Source organism: Panthera pardus, unplaced genomic scaffold (genome assembly GCF_024362965.1).
Source record: "Panthera pardus isolate Hobbes unplaced genomic scaffold, ASM2436296v1 HiC_scaffold_21, whole genome shotgun sequence".
Classification (NCBI taxonomy): domain Eukaryota; kingdom Metazoa; phylum Chordata; class Mammalia; order Carnivora; family Felidae; genus Panthera; species Panthera pardus.
The window spans coordinates 59,092,004-59,104,861 of record NW_026526777.1 but is presented as its reverse complement, the minus strand read 5'-3'; the positions used below and the strand labels follow the sequence as shown (position 1 = coordinate 59,104,861).

Genomic DNA, 12,858 nt, shown 5'->3' with positions numbered 1-12,858 from the left:
AGAGAGAGAGAGCATGAATAGGCAAGGGGCAGAGAGGGAAGGAGACACAGAATCTGAAGCAGGGTCCAAGCTGTCAGCACAGAGCCCAACATGGGGCTCAAACTCGCAGACCGTGAGATCATGACCTGAGCTGAAGTTGGACACTGAACCGACTGAGCCACCCAGGTACCCCTACCCTATGTCTTTTGATTGGAGCATGGAGTCCATTGACCTTTAGAGTGAGTACTGAAAGATATGAATTCATTGCCATTATGATGCTTGTAGAGTTGGAGTTTCTTCTGGTGTTCTCTTGTACTTTCTAATCTTTGGTGCTTTTGGTATATATACCAAAAATACCATATATTTTTCATCTTTTCTCCCCTCAGAGAGACCCCCTTAAAATTTCTTGCAGGGCTGGTTTAGTGGTCACAAACTCCTTCCATTTTTGTGTGTCTGGGAAACTTTTTATCTGTCCTTCTATTTTGGATGACAGCCTAGCTGGATAAAGAATTCTTGGCTGCATTTTTTTTTTCTGATTCAGCACACTGAATATATCTTGCCACTCTTGTCTGGCCTGCCAAGTTTCTGTTGATAGGTCTGCTGAAAACTTGATATTTCTTCCCTTGTAGGTTAGGGAATTTTTTTTCCCTTGCTGGTTTCACGATTCTCTCCTTGCCTGAGTATTTTGTGAATTTGACTGTGATATGCCTTGTTGATGGTCAGTTTTTGTTGAACTTAATGGAATTCCTCTGTGCTTCCTGAATTTTTATGCCTGTGTCTTTCCACAGATTAGGAAAGTTTTCTGCTAGGATTTGCTCACATAACCCTTCTACCCCTATGTCTCTCTCTTGCTCTTCTGGGACCCCTATGATTCTGACATTGTTCCTTTTTAATGAGTCACTGATTTCTCTAATTCTTATATCCTGCTCTTTTGCCTTAATCTCTCTCTTTTTTTTCTGCTTTGTTATTCTCTATAAGTTTGTCCTATATATCACTGATTCTCTGTTCTGCCTCATCCACCCTTGCCACCTCTGCATCCATCATGAGGGCAGCTCATTTATAGCATTTTTAATTTCATTCTATTTTTTACTTCTTTTATCTCTGCAGAAAGGGATTCTCATGTATTTTCGACTCCAGATAGTATTCTTATTGTCGTGATTCTAAATTCTGGTTCAGAAATCTTGCTTGTATCTGTGTTGGTTAAATCCCTGGCTGTCGTTTCTTCATGCTCTTTCTTTTGGGGTGAATTCTTTCGTTTTATCATTTTGAAGGAAGAAAAGGAATGAATGAGGTAGAAAGTTAAGATTGAAAAAAAATAAAATTTAAAAATATTAAAATTTAAAAAATTAAACACACATACACAAAAATTGAATAAATGATGCTAAATTCTGTGTGTTTGGTGTGGGTGTTGAAAGCAGTGTGACAGATTATAGCAAAAAGAGAGGGAGAGACAAAAAAGGGAAATCATTTGAGAATTGGAAAAAATGAATACACTGAAGAAGACTAAAATGAGATGATGGTAGTAAAATAGAATTTGAAAAAAACTACACAAATGTAAAGAATAAAGTAAAAAAAAAAGAAAATTAATGAAAATGAAACATAAATTTGAATCTTTTCCTTTCCTGTATTCAAGGAAAAGAAAAGGAAAGAAAAAGAGAAAAAAGATTTTAAAAAGATTGAAAGAAGAAAGAAGGAAAAAGGAAATATTTTGAAAATTATAAAACTTAGATACCCTGTAGTAGACCAAAATAAAATGATGGAAGTCAATAGAATTTGAAAAAAAATACATAAAGGCAAAAAATATAGTAAAAATTTAAAGAAAAACATTTAATACAAATTGAAAGTAAAAATGAAATATTTCTTTCTGAATTCAAGAAAAAGATAACGAACGAAAAATTAAAAAATAGAAAAAGAAAGAAATAAAAAGGAAATTGTTTGAAAATTTGAAAAGGTGAATACACTGAAGTAGACTAAAATAAAATGATGGAAGTAAAAAATAATTTGAAAAAATTTACTCAAAAGTAAAAATAAATATATAGTAATAAAAATTAAAGAAAACTATTTTTAATAAAAATTGAAAATAAAAATGATTTTTTTCTTTCAGTATTCAAGAAAAAGAAAAGAAGTGTAAAAGAGAGAAAAAAAATAAAAAAAAAAGAAAATTGATTTGATGGACCTGCTAACAGATTGAAGTATGATTGAAATTACTTGGTCCTCCCCTAGAAGTCATTCTAGACTAGAAGTCTAGTCATTCTAAAGTAGCACTTTAGAGTCTATACACTAAGCTGGCAGTAAGACTTGAGTTCTTGGGAATGAAGTTGTCCCAGTTGGGTGGGGATCAGTGTAAGAGCTCCATTCTCCACTAGATGGTGCTGCTAGCCTACTAGGGTGGATTTTTGCAGAGCTCATGGGTGCTTATAGGCATGTGCGGGAGCAGTGAAAATGGCTCCATCTAGCTATCCAGCCTGTTCTCCTGGATCAGCAAACATGCACCTGTCCCCTGTCTTCAGCTTTCCTCCACTCCCCATGTTTTCACTCTCCGTGACCAGGCCCCAGGCAGTACCTTTCCCCCAAGTTTTGTCTCAGATGCGACTGTTTTCCCCAGCCCCGTACTTCCAAAGGACTGCGGTTTTGACCAGGAATTATCCAAGAAATGAAAATGAAAATGAGGAGCCATTACCTTATACCAATTAGAATGGCGATTATCAAAAACCAAGAAATAAAAAAGAGTTGGTGTGTTTATAGAAAAAAGAAAAGGGAACACTTGAGTACTATTGGTGGGAATGTAAATTCATGGAGTCACTATGGGAAACAGTATAAAGGTTTCTTTAAAAAATTAAAAATAAAACTAAGACATGATCCAGCAATTTCACTTCTGAGTATATACTGAGAAATAGTATAAACACTAATAAATATACACACATCTTCATGTGCATTGCAGCATTATTTACTGTAGCCAAAATATGAAAACAACTTGTGTCCATTAAATAGATACATGGACAAAGAAAATGTAGTGCAAATATGAAGGGACTATTATTCCGTCAAAAAGCAATCTTGCCTTTTAGAACAGCATGGATAGATGGGTCTTATGGGCAATATTCTATGTGAAATAAATCAGACAGAGAAATACAAATACCACATGAAATATTTATATGTGGAATCTTAAAAAAAATAGAGCTCATAAATACAGAGAATAGACTGGTGGTTGCCAGAGGTGGGGGTATGAAAATGATCAAAAGGGGTAATGGGGGAAAAAGGTACTAATGCCCAGTTATAAAATAATGTCATAAGAATATATGATACAGTTAATAATATTGTATTGCATACTTGAACGTTGCTAGAGGTACCTTTTAACAATTCTCATCACACACACAGAAAATATAACTATGTATGGCGATGGGGGCAGGAGTTACAATGGTTTAGAAGTAGGGAGACCCTAAGCTTGTCTCATGCTTTGAACACAGCTAGATAGTTATCAAATAATTCTGAATGACAAAGAAATCAATCAGAGTCTGAAATGAACAAATACTCAAAACTTCATGTAGAAAAGGGACCACCATTTGGAAGGTAAGAGATGCAGAGAGTTCCCCTGGGGACATATTCCTCTGAGTCCAGCCACCAGGAGGGAGCCTGCTTACAGAAGTTACAGCAAAGTAGTGTAAGGAACATAGTGCAAAATCTTAACCTTTCAGCAGTTTGTCACAGTGGGGGAAGTGCATGGTTAAGGGGCTCAAGTGGTGAAGCATGATGGAATCCCAGGAGTGAAGTGTGGTCTGAGGGTACCTTGGGTCACAAGAAACATAGATCATGCCAAAGTGCTGTTCTATTTCGAGACATAAGAGAGGGGACTTGCTCCAGCTGAGGGCTACAAGCAGGGGTGCCTGCTTTCTGCTCTGTTATGCATGAAACTGAACAGGAGCTTAGTCATGCGATTGTTTTGTTTGCTTTGTTCATTCATTTGTTTGTTTTGCAAAGGCCAGCAAAAGCATGGCCAGACCCTCCCGCAAGAAGCAGCAGAAGTCCCTTCTGAGAGAATCCCTAAAATTTAAGTTTTGAAACTTAACTTAATGAGAAACATGCTTGAAGGAGTAAAAGTAGGATGGAAGAAACATACGAATGAATTAATCACCTAGAAGACAGTACTGGAAGGTAATGAACTGAACAAAAAGGGAAAAGAATTATGCAAAATCGCAATAGACTTGGGACCTCAGTGACTCCATCCAACATAATAACATGTATTATAGGAGTGACTGAAGAGAAGTGGAAAGAAGTGGAAAATTTACCTTAAGAAATGATAGCTGAAAAAATTTCTAATTTGGAAAGATAAACAGATACCAGACTCAGGAGACACAGATAGCCCCAAACTTAATCAATAACAGCAGACCCAAATCAAGATACGTGGTCAATAGATTTACAAATTACACTGAGAAAAACAACATCTTAAAAGCAGGAAAACAAGAGAAGTCATTGACTTACAAGGTAAAGCCTATAGGCTAGCTGTAGATTTCTCAACAAAATCTTGACAAGTCAGAACTGAGTGGTATGACATATTCAAAGTGCTCATTGGGAAAAATCTGCTACCAAGTATACACTATACAGAATGGGTATCATTCAGAGTAGAAGGAGAGATAAAGAGTTTCCCAGACAAATGAAAACTGAATGAGTTTCTGACCACTACACCAGTCCTGAAAGACATAATAGAAGGGACTGTTTGAGACAACAAAAGAGATCGAAGTGACAATGACAAGAAAGTATCAGAGAAAAATTCCAGAAACAATAACTATCAATAAATATCTATCAACAAATATAAACTATCAACAAATATCTATCAATAATTTGCTTGAATGAAAATGGGTTTAATGCTCCAGTCAAAAGGTAAAGGGTTTCAGAATGGATAAGGATACCAGATCCACCTGAAAGGGGCCTAGAAGAGATGCATTTTCGACCTACAGTCACCTGCATTTTGAAAGTGAGGGGATTGAGAAGGGTGAATCATGTAAATGAATGTCAAAAGAAAGCTAGAGTATCAAAGTTTACATAGAGAAACTAGACATTAAAACAAAGACATTAAAACAAGAGATGAAGAATGGCAGTACAAAATAATAAAAGTGTCAATGCAAGAAGAAGACATAGTAATTGTAAATGTTTATGCAGCCAACATGGTAACACACAAATATATAAAATTATTAATAGCAAACATAAAGTAACTAATCCATTGTACTAAAGTAAGTTTAGGAATTTTAAAACCCCACTTACTTCAATGGAAAGATCATCTGAACAGAAAATAAACAAAGAAACAATGGATTTGAATGATACACTGGATAACAGATACATTCAGAACATTTCATCTTAAATGAGCTTGCTCATGTAAGCATGCTACACATTCTTATAAAGTGCACACAGGGAACATTCTTCAGAATATATTACATACTAGTAACAAAACATGCCTCAACATATACAAAAGATGGAAATCGTACTGTGCATATTTTCTGACGACAACAACACTAAGAAACTAGAAGTCAATCACTAGAAAATAATTCTAAAGTCCACAAGTACATGGAGGTCAAAAAACATGCTACTCAACAATAATGAGTGAACCAGGAAATCAAAGTAGGGATTTTAGAAATGCATGGAAGCAAATTAAAAGGAAAATACAATGGTACAAACCTTTGGTATCCAAGAAGAGTGGGCATAAGAGAGAAGCATATAGCAATACAGATCTACCTCAAGAAGCTAGAAACAGCTCAAATAAACAACCCCACTTTACACCTAAAAGAGCTAGAAAGCAAACAACAAATGAAACCAGCCAAAGGAAGGACATTATATAGAGGAGACCAGAAATAAACAATATAGACACTAAAAAACAAACAATCAAACAAAAAAGAGAACAGATCGATGAAACCTGGAGCTAGTTTTGTGGAAAAAATAATAATACTGATAAACTTCTAGTCATAACATCACAAAGAAAATAGAAATGACCAAAATAAATAAAACCACCAATGAGAGGATGAATAACAGCCAACACCACAAAACTGCCACCAATTTTATGATAATACAAAGAAAAATGATATGCCAACAAATTGGACAACTGGAGAAATGGATAAATTCCTAGAAACATATAAACTACAAAAACTGACAGAGGAAGTAGTAGAAAACGTTAACAGACCGATGCCCAGCAGAGAAAGTAAGTAATGAAAAATCTCCCAAAAACACAAATCTAGGGCCAGATGTCTTCACAGAAACATTCTATCACACATTTTGGCAAGAATTAATACCCATCCTTCTAAAATTTTCCTAAAATATAGAAAAGGATGGAACATTTGCAAATTTACTCTATGAGTCCAGCATTACACAGATATCAAAACCAGATCAGTACTCCACTAAGAAAGAGAACTACAGACCAATATCCTTGATGAGCAGAGTTGCAAAATTCTCAAGGAAATAGTAGTAATCCAACAATACATTTAAAAACTGATTCACCATGATCAAGTGAGATTTACTCCTGGGCTGCAAGGGTGGTTCAATATTACAAATCAATCAACATGATACATCATATCAATAAGAAAAATGATAAGAACAATCTAATCAATTCAATAGACAAAAAATAGTTGACAAGCATCCATTTAGTTTAAAAGCCCTCATTAAAGCATGTGTAGAGGGATCATACCTCAACATAATAAAAGCCATCTATGAGAAACCCACAGCTAATATTATCCTCAATGGGAAAAAAAAAAAACTGAGCTTTTCCTCTATGTTCACAAAGAAGTAGGGATGTGAGTTCTCACCACTGTTACTTAACGTAGTACGGGAAGTCATACCCATAGCAATCAGAAAAAATAAAAACTAAAATTGAATAAACATTTAAAAAATCCAAATTTCACGGAAAAATACCAGGTACTCTTTTTGCAAATAACAGGATAATATCTGTACTAAACCTAAAAGACCCTCCAAAACACTGCCAGAACTGACACACAAATTCATTAACCTTGCAGAACACAAAATCAATGTACAGAAATCCATTACATTTCTATACAATGGTAATGAAGCAGGCGGAAGAGAAAATAAGCAATCAATTCCATTTGCAATTGCACCAGATATTTTAAAATAAACCAAAATTTAAAAAGGACAGAGGTGAAAGACCTGTACTCTGAAAACTGTAAAACTCTGATTAAAGTAATGGAAGATGACACAGAGAAATGGGAAAATATCCCATGTTTGTGGATGAAAGAGCATATATTGTTAAAAAGGCTATACTATCCAAAACAGTCTATACATTTAATGCAATCCCTCTCAAAATACCAACACCATTTTTGACACAGAGAGATTATACAATCCTAAAATTAATACGAAAACACCAAAGACACTGAATAGCCAAAGCAACCTTGAAAAAGCAAAGCAAAGCTGGAAGTATCACAATACCAGTCTTCAAGTTATATTACAAAGGTGGAGTGACCCAATGTTTTAAGTGGGGTATTAAAGTCACCTACTATTACAGCATTGTTTTCAGTAAATTTCTTTGTGGTTGTGATTAATTGATATATATTTGGGCACTTCTATACTGGGATGATAAATATTTATAATTGTTAGGTCTTCTTGGTGCAGCCACTCTGGAAAACAGTACAGAGGTTTCTGAAGTAATTAAAAATAGAACTATGCTATGAGCTAGCAATTGCACTACTAGGTATTTATACAAAGGATGCAAACATGCTGATTTGAAGGCCACATGCACCCACAATATTTACAGAAGCAGTATTAGAAACAGACAAATTAGAGAAAGAGCCTACATGCCCATCAACTGATGAATGGATAAAGAAAATGTGGCATATATTCCTTGGCAAGGAAAAGGAATGAAATCTTGCTATATGAAGAATGTGTATGGAAATAGAATGTATTAAGCTAAGCCAAATATGTCAGCCAGAGACGAACAGGTATCATATGATTTCCTCATATGTGGAATTTAAGAAGCACAGCAGATGAAATGGGGAAGGGAAGGAAAAATACGATAAAAACAGAGAACAAGAAAACAATAAAAGACTATTAAATACAGAGAACCAACAGGAGGTGGATAGTGGGATAGTACGATGGGCTAAATAGTAGTAGGCATGAAGAAGGACACTTGATAGGTTGATTTCTGGGTGTTATATGCAAATGATGAATCACTGAGTTCTACTCCTGATGTCAATACTCCACTGTATGTTAACTAACTTGAATTAAAAAAGTAAATGTAAAATAAATAAGTAAATAAATAAATAGATAGATAAATAAATAAATAAATAAATAAATAAATAAATAAAATGCTGGAGTAATCAAACAGTACACTACTGGCATAAAAAATAGACACACAGACCAGTAGAACAGAAGAGAAAACTCAGGAATGAACCCGCACATAAGTCAAATAATCCTTGACAAAAAAGGAAAGAATATCCTATGCAGAAGACAGTCTCTTCACAAAAATACTGCTGGGAAAGTGGATAGCGACCTCTGAGAGAATGAAACTCTATCACTTTCTTACACCATACACAAAATTAAAATCAAAATTGATTAAAAATGTAAATGTGAGACCTGAAACCATAAAAATCCTAGAAAATAACACAGGCAATAAAGTCTTTGAGTTTAGCTGCAGCAACTTCTTTGTTGATATGTGTCTTGAAGCAAGGGAATCAAAAGTAAAAAATAAATTTTTGGGACTTCATCAAAAGGAAAAGCTTCTGCACAGCGAAGGAAATGATCAAATAAACTAAAAGGCGACTTACAGAATGGGAGAAGATAGTTTCAAATGACATATCTGGTAAGTGTTAATATCCAAAATATATAAAGAACTTATAAAACTCAATACTCAAAAATTGATTAATATAATTAAAAATGGGCAGATGTAGAAAGATATTTTTTCAAAGAAGACATACAGATGGCCAAGAGACCCTTTAAAAAATTCTCAATATGATGATCATCAGGGAAATGCAAATTCAAACTGCAATGAGATATCACCTCACCCCCGTCAGAAAGGCTAAAATCAACAACACAGGAAATGACATGTGTTAGTGTGGATGTAGAGAAGCAGGAACCCTCTTACACTGTTGGTGGGAATGCAAACTGGTGCCTCCACTCTGGTAAACAGTATGGAGTTTCTTCAAAAACTTTAAAAATATAAGTACCCTGTGACTCAGTGATTGCATTACTAGGTATTTACCCAAGGAACACAAAAATAGTATTTCAGAGGAATATGGGCACCCAGATGTTTATAGCTGCATTACCTATAATAGCCAAATTTGCAAACAACTTAAGTGTCCATTGACCAATGCATGGACAAAGAAATGCATATATAGGTATCATATACAATGGAATATTACTACACCATAAAAAGAAAACAAATAACAACAACAACAATGCATTCTTGCTATTAGCAAGGTCATATGACTGAGCTAGAGGGTATGAGGCTAAGCGAAAGAAGCCAGTGAGAAAAAAAGACAAACACCATGTGATTTCACTCATATGTGGAATTCAAGAAAGAAAACCAATTAGGAAAATGACGAAAAAGAGAAAGAGGCAAATCCAAACACAGACTCTAAGTATTGACAACAAACTGATGGTTACCAAGAGGGAGGTCAGTGGGGAATGGAGTAAATAGGTGATGGGGATTAAGAAGTGAACTCGGAATGATCATTGTGTGATGCATGGAAATCTTGAGTCATTATATGGTATGTATGAAACTATATTTCACTATGTGTAAACTAACTTGAATTTAAATAAAAATTAAAAAATATATAAATTGTTTTCAGGTCTCACATTTAGGTCTTAAGTACATTTTGATGTTATTTTATATATAATTAAGAAATAACGAAGGTGCTTTCTTTTGCATGTATCTTTTCAATTTTCTAATGATGTAAATATATTGACCATACAAGTGTGGGTCTCTATTCAGTTTCATTGATCTATATAACTGTGCCAATACCATGATGTTTTGTGTTTTTTATCATTGTAGTGTACCTTGAAATCTGAGATTGTGATGCCGCCAGCTTTGTTCTTTTTTTTTTTTTCGAAATTTCTTTCTATTTGGATTTGTTTGTAGTTCCATTCAAATATTAGTATTCTTTATTCTACTTTTGTGAAAAAAATGCTATTAGCATTTTGATACGGAGTCCATTGTATCTCTAGGTTACTCTGGTCATATGTATATTTTATCAATATTAATTCTTCCATTCATGAGGATCATATAACTTCCCATTTGTTTGTGTCATTTGTCATTATTTTGTTGTTTGTTTGTTTGTTTAAATCGTATTATGTTACTATCTAAAAGGAAATTTTCACTGAACACAATTTAAAACATTTCAATTGGGCTTCTCACACCCTCACAGGTTCAAGACACATGATGGTGAATGATTTTTGGATTTAAGTTACACTGAAAAAGAAGGAGTCTTAGGTAGATTATAAGAAGGTATTCTCATTTGAAAATAAATATAAGTATACACTTTCAGTCGCTGTGTTTGTAAATATCCGCTCTCTGACATTAAACTTCCATTATCCTTTACTTGCTGTTTCTAGAGAATTTTTTTCCTCTAAGCAATTAGAAGTGAAGGAAATATACATTTAATTTTTACATTTTCAACATTAATTACAAAATATTTCAGATTCCAAAAGTGTTCAAAATATATATAGTCTTAATCCCCATCACCCATATTATCCAATCTCCCACCCACCTCTTCTCTGGTGTCCCAACAGTTTGTTTCCGAGAGTTAAGTCTGTTTCTTGGACTGTTTCTCCTTTCCTCCTTTTATTAATTTGCTTGGTTTCTTAAATTCTGCATATGAGTGAAATAAAATGGAATTTGCCTTTTCTGGGTTATTTTTCTTAGCGTTATACTGTTTAAAGAAGAAGGAAATCTTGCCATTTGCAATAACAGGATGGATCTAGAGAATATAGTGCATATATCCCATCCTATGAAAATGCTTTCTACTCCCTAAAAGTCCAGAGCAGAGGACAACCCGGGACTTGGAGGACTGAGGACCTTGGTTTGCAGATTGTGGCAGAGCAGTGGATGTCAGTGTGGGGACCAAGGTCACGAGCCTCCTTGCTGGAGTCTCAGCTCCTCCTTAGGAAGTGTTTCCAAGGCAGGGCTGAATGCAGGAGTATACCTCATGAGTAACCTAAACACCAGGACAGGGGTGGGAGACAGGGCACCAGGAAGGATTCTGAGAATTCTCACATGGAACCTGAATCCCCCAGGCTCTGTTCATGTGGAGATGCAGAGACAGTCTGAAGCAGAGACAAAGCATGGACCCAGGAGAGAGGAAACCAGGAAAAACCACAGACCCGCATAAAGCAACTTGGAAATGACACCCCACCATTCTCTTCTATCCCTTAGAACAAAGTCACATGGGCCACCCACCCAGGAGGGGAGGGCATGACAGGAATGTGTGACCAGGATTCAGGAATGCTAGGAGACACTATAGGGACTGCCCATAACATTGGCCCAGAGGAGGCACTGGGACTTGAGCCCAAATATCATGGGAGAGACCACGTAAGTGTGTGTCAGGTGGGGACAAGACCTGAACGAGTTCATTTCAACTTTCCAACCGGGCCTGGGAACCAGGCAGGAAATGATGGCTGTATCTAGACCCCAGAGCAGACCCAGGCCCTTTTGAGTGTGTTCCATGCTGTGTCCACCTCTTTCTCACCTTTCCATGGCTAAGTGTGTGCATGAGCCTCATGTGATAGCAGGTATGGGGCATCTCTATAGGCAGATCCCCTGGTGGTGTCCCTAGAAGTAGATGCCAGAATGACCACACAGTGGAGATGGCGAGACTGGGGAGGCCCTGAGAAGGACGGAATTTGTGCAGGGTCACACTTCTGCTTGGGAGAAGGAGCCTGGCCTCAAGCCAGTGCTGTATCCTCAAAGCTGGGGTACTGGCTGCACCCAGGCCTCCTGGGGGCTTTGAGGGAGTTGTGTTGGTGTCCCTGTATGGACAGGGCATGGGGTGGAGTGGAGCCCTTTTTCAGCCTGAGGGAGTGGCTCTTGTATGAGGAGGAAGCCCAGCAAGGGGACCCCAGGCAGTGACCTCACTTCCTTGAGAGCAGAGCACAACAGAATTCAGAACCCTGTAACCAGGCACCCACATTCTGGAGACAGCGTCCTGCTGGGCTTATTTGTTTGGAAACCTGCACATAAGCAACATGCTCTCCTGCTGTGTGCCCAGGACACGAGGGTAAAGGCTCAGGAGCGCCAACAGTGACACTGTTTCCCGATCCTGGTGACACTGTGTCATGTCTCATACTGGGAGCCTCTGGATTCTAGCTTGGAAAGACCCAAAGGTAACATAGGGAGTCCCAGTTCTGACCAGTCAAACCTGTTACCTTTCTTACTTATCTGTGTGGCCCCACTTCCCCTCCCTATGTGTATGTGTATGTGTGTAAGGAAGGGTCATGTGTGGAGGGCCCACCTGAGCAGGTGCAGTCTGAAGAGGGGTCAGATGCCCAGTGGGCCATCATGCTCACAACCCATGTCAAGGCTGGCTGAGGGGGACAGGGTGTTCTAGGGACTACTCTTGTCCCCAAAGTTCATCCTGAGCCCTGAAGTTGTATGTCACTGCGTTCTGGGTGCAGGGCTGTGCAGAGGTCAGTGTTCAATCTGGGAGCAGCAGTGGGAGAAGGCAGAAGGACCCTGAAGATGTTCGAGCAGGTCTGTGATACCTCTGGGCCAGCTGCTATTCAAAGCCTTTACAGAAGACTACAGATGAGATGAGGAGGTGGCTGGCAGACCCATGCTGTCTACCCTGTTGAGGTGCCCATTTGTCCACCCAGGAAGGCCACCCTGGACACAGGGAGAAAGTGACCAATGGGAAGTCTCTAGAAACACGGCCTGGAGATTGCCTGGAGTGGTCACAG

General features: G+C 37.2%; 1 long non-coding RNA gene across 1 annotated transcript in view; it reads left to right on the top strand.

Annotated features, from left to right (window-relative positions):
• The window catches only part of LOC109261525 (uncharacterized), a 265,266-nt gene that overhangs the window by 251,361 nt on the left and 1,047 nt on the right, over positions 1–12,858 (top strand). The gene's annotated exons all lie outside the window — the stretch shown is intronic.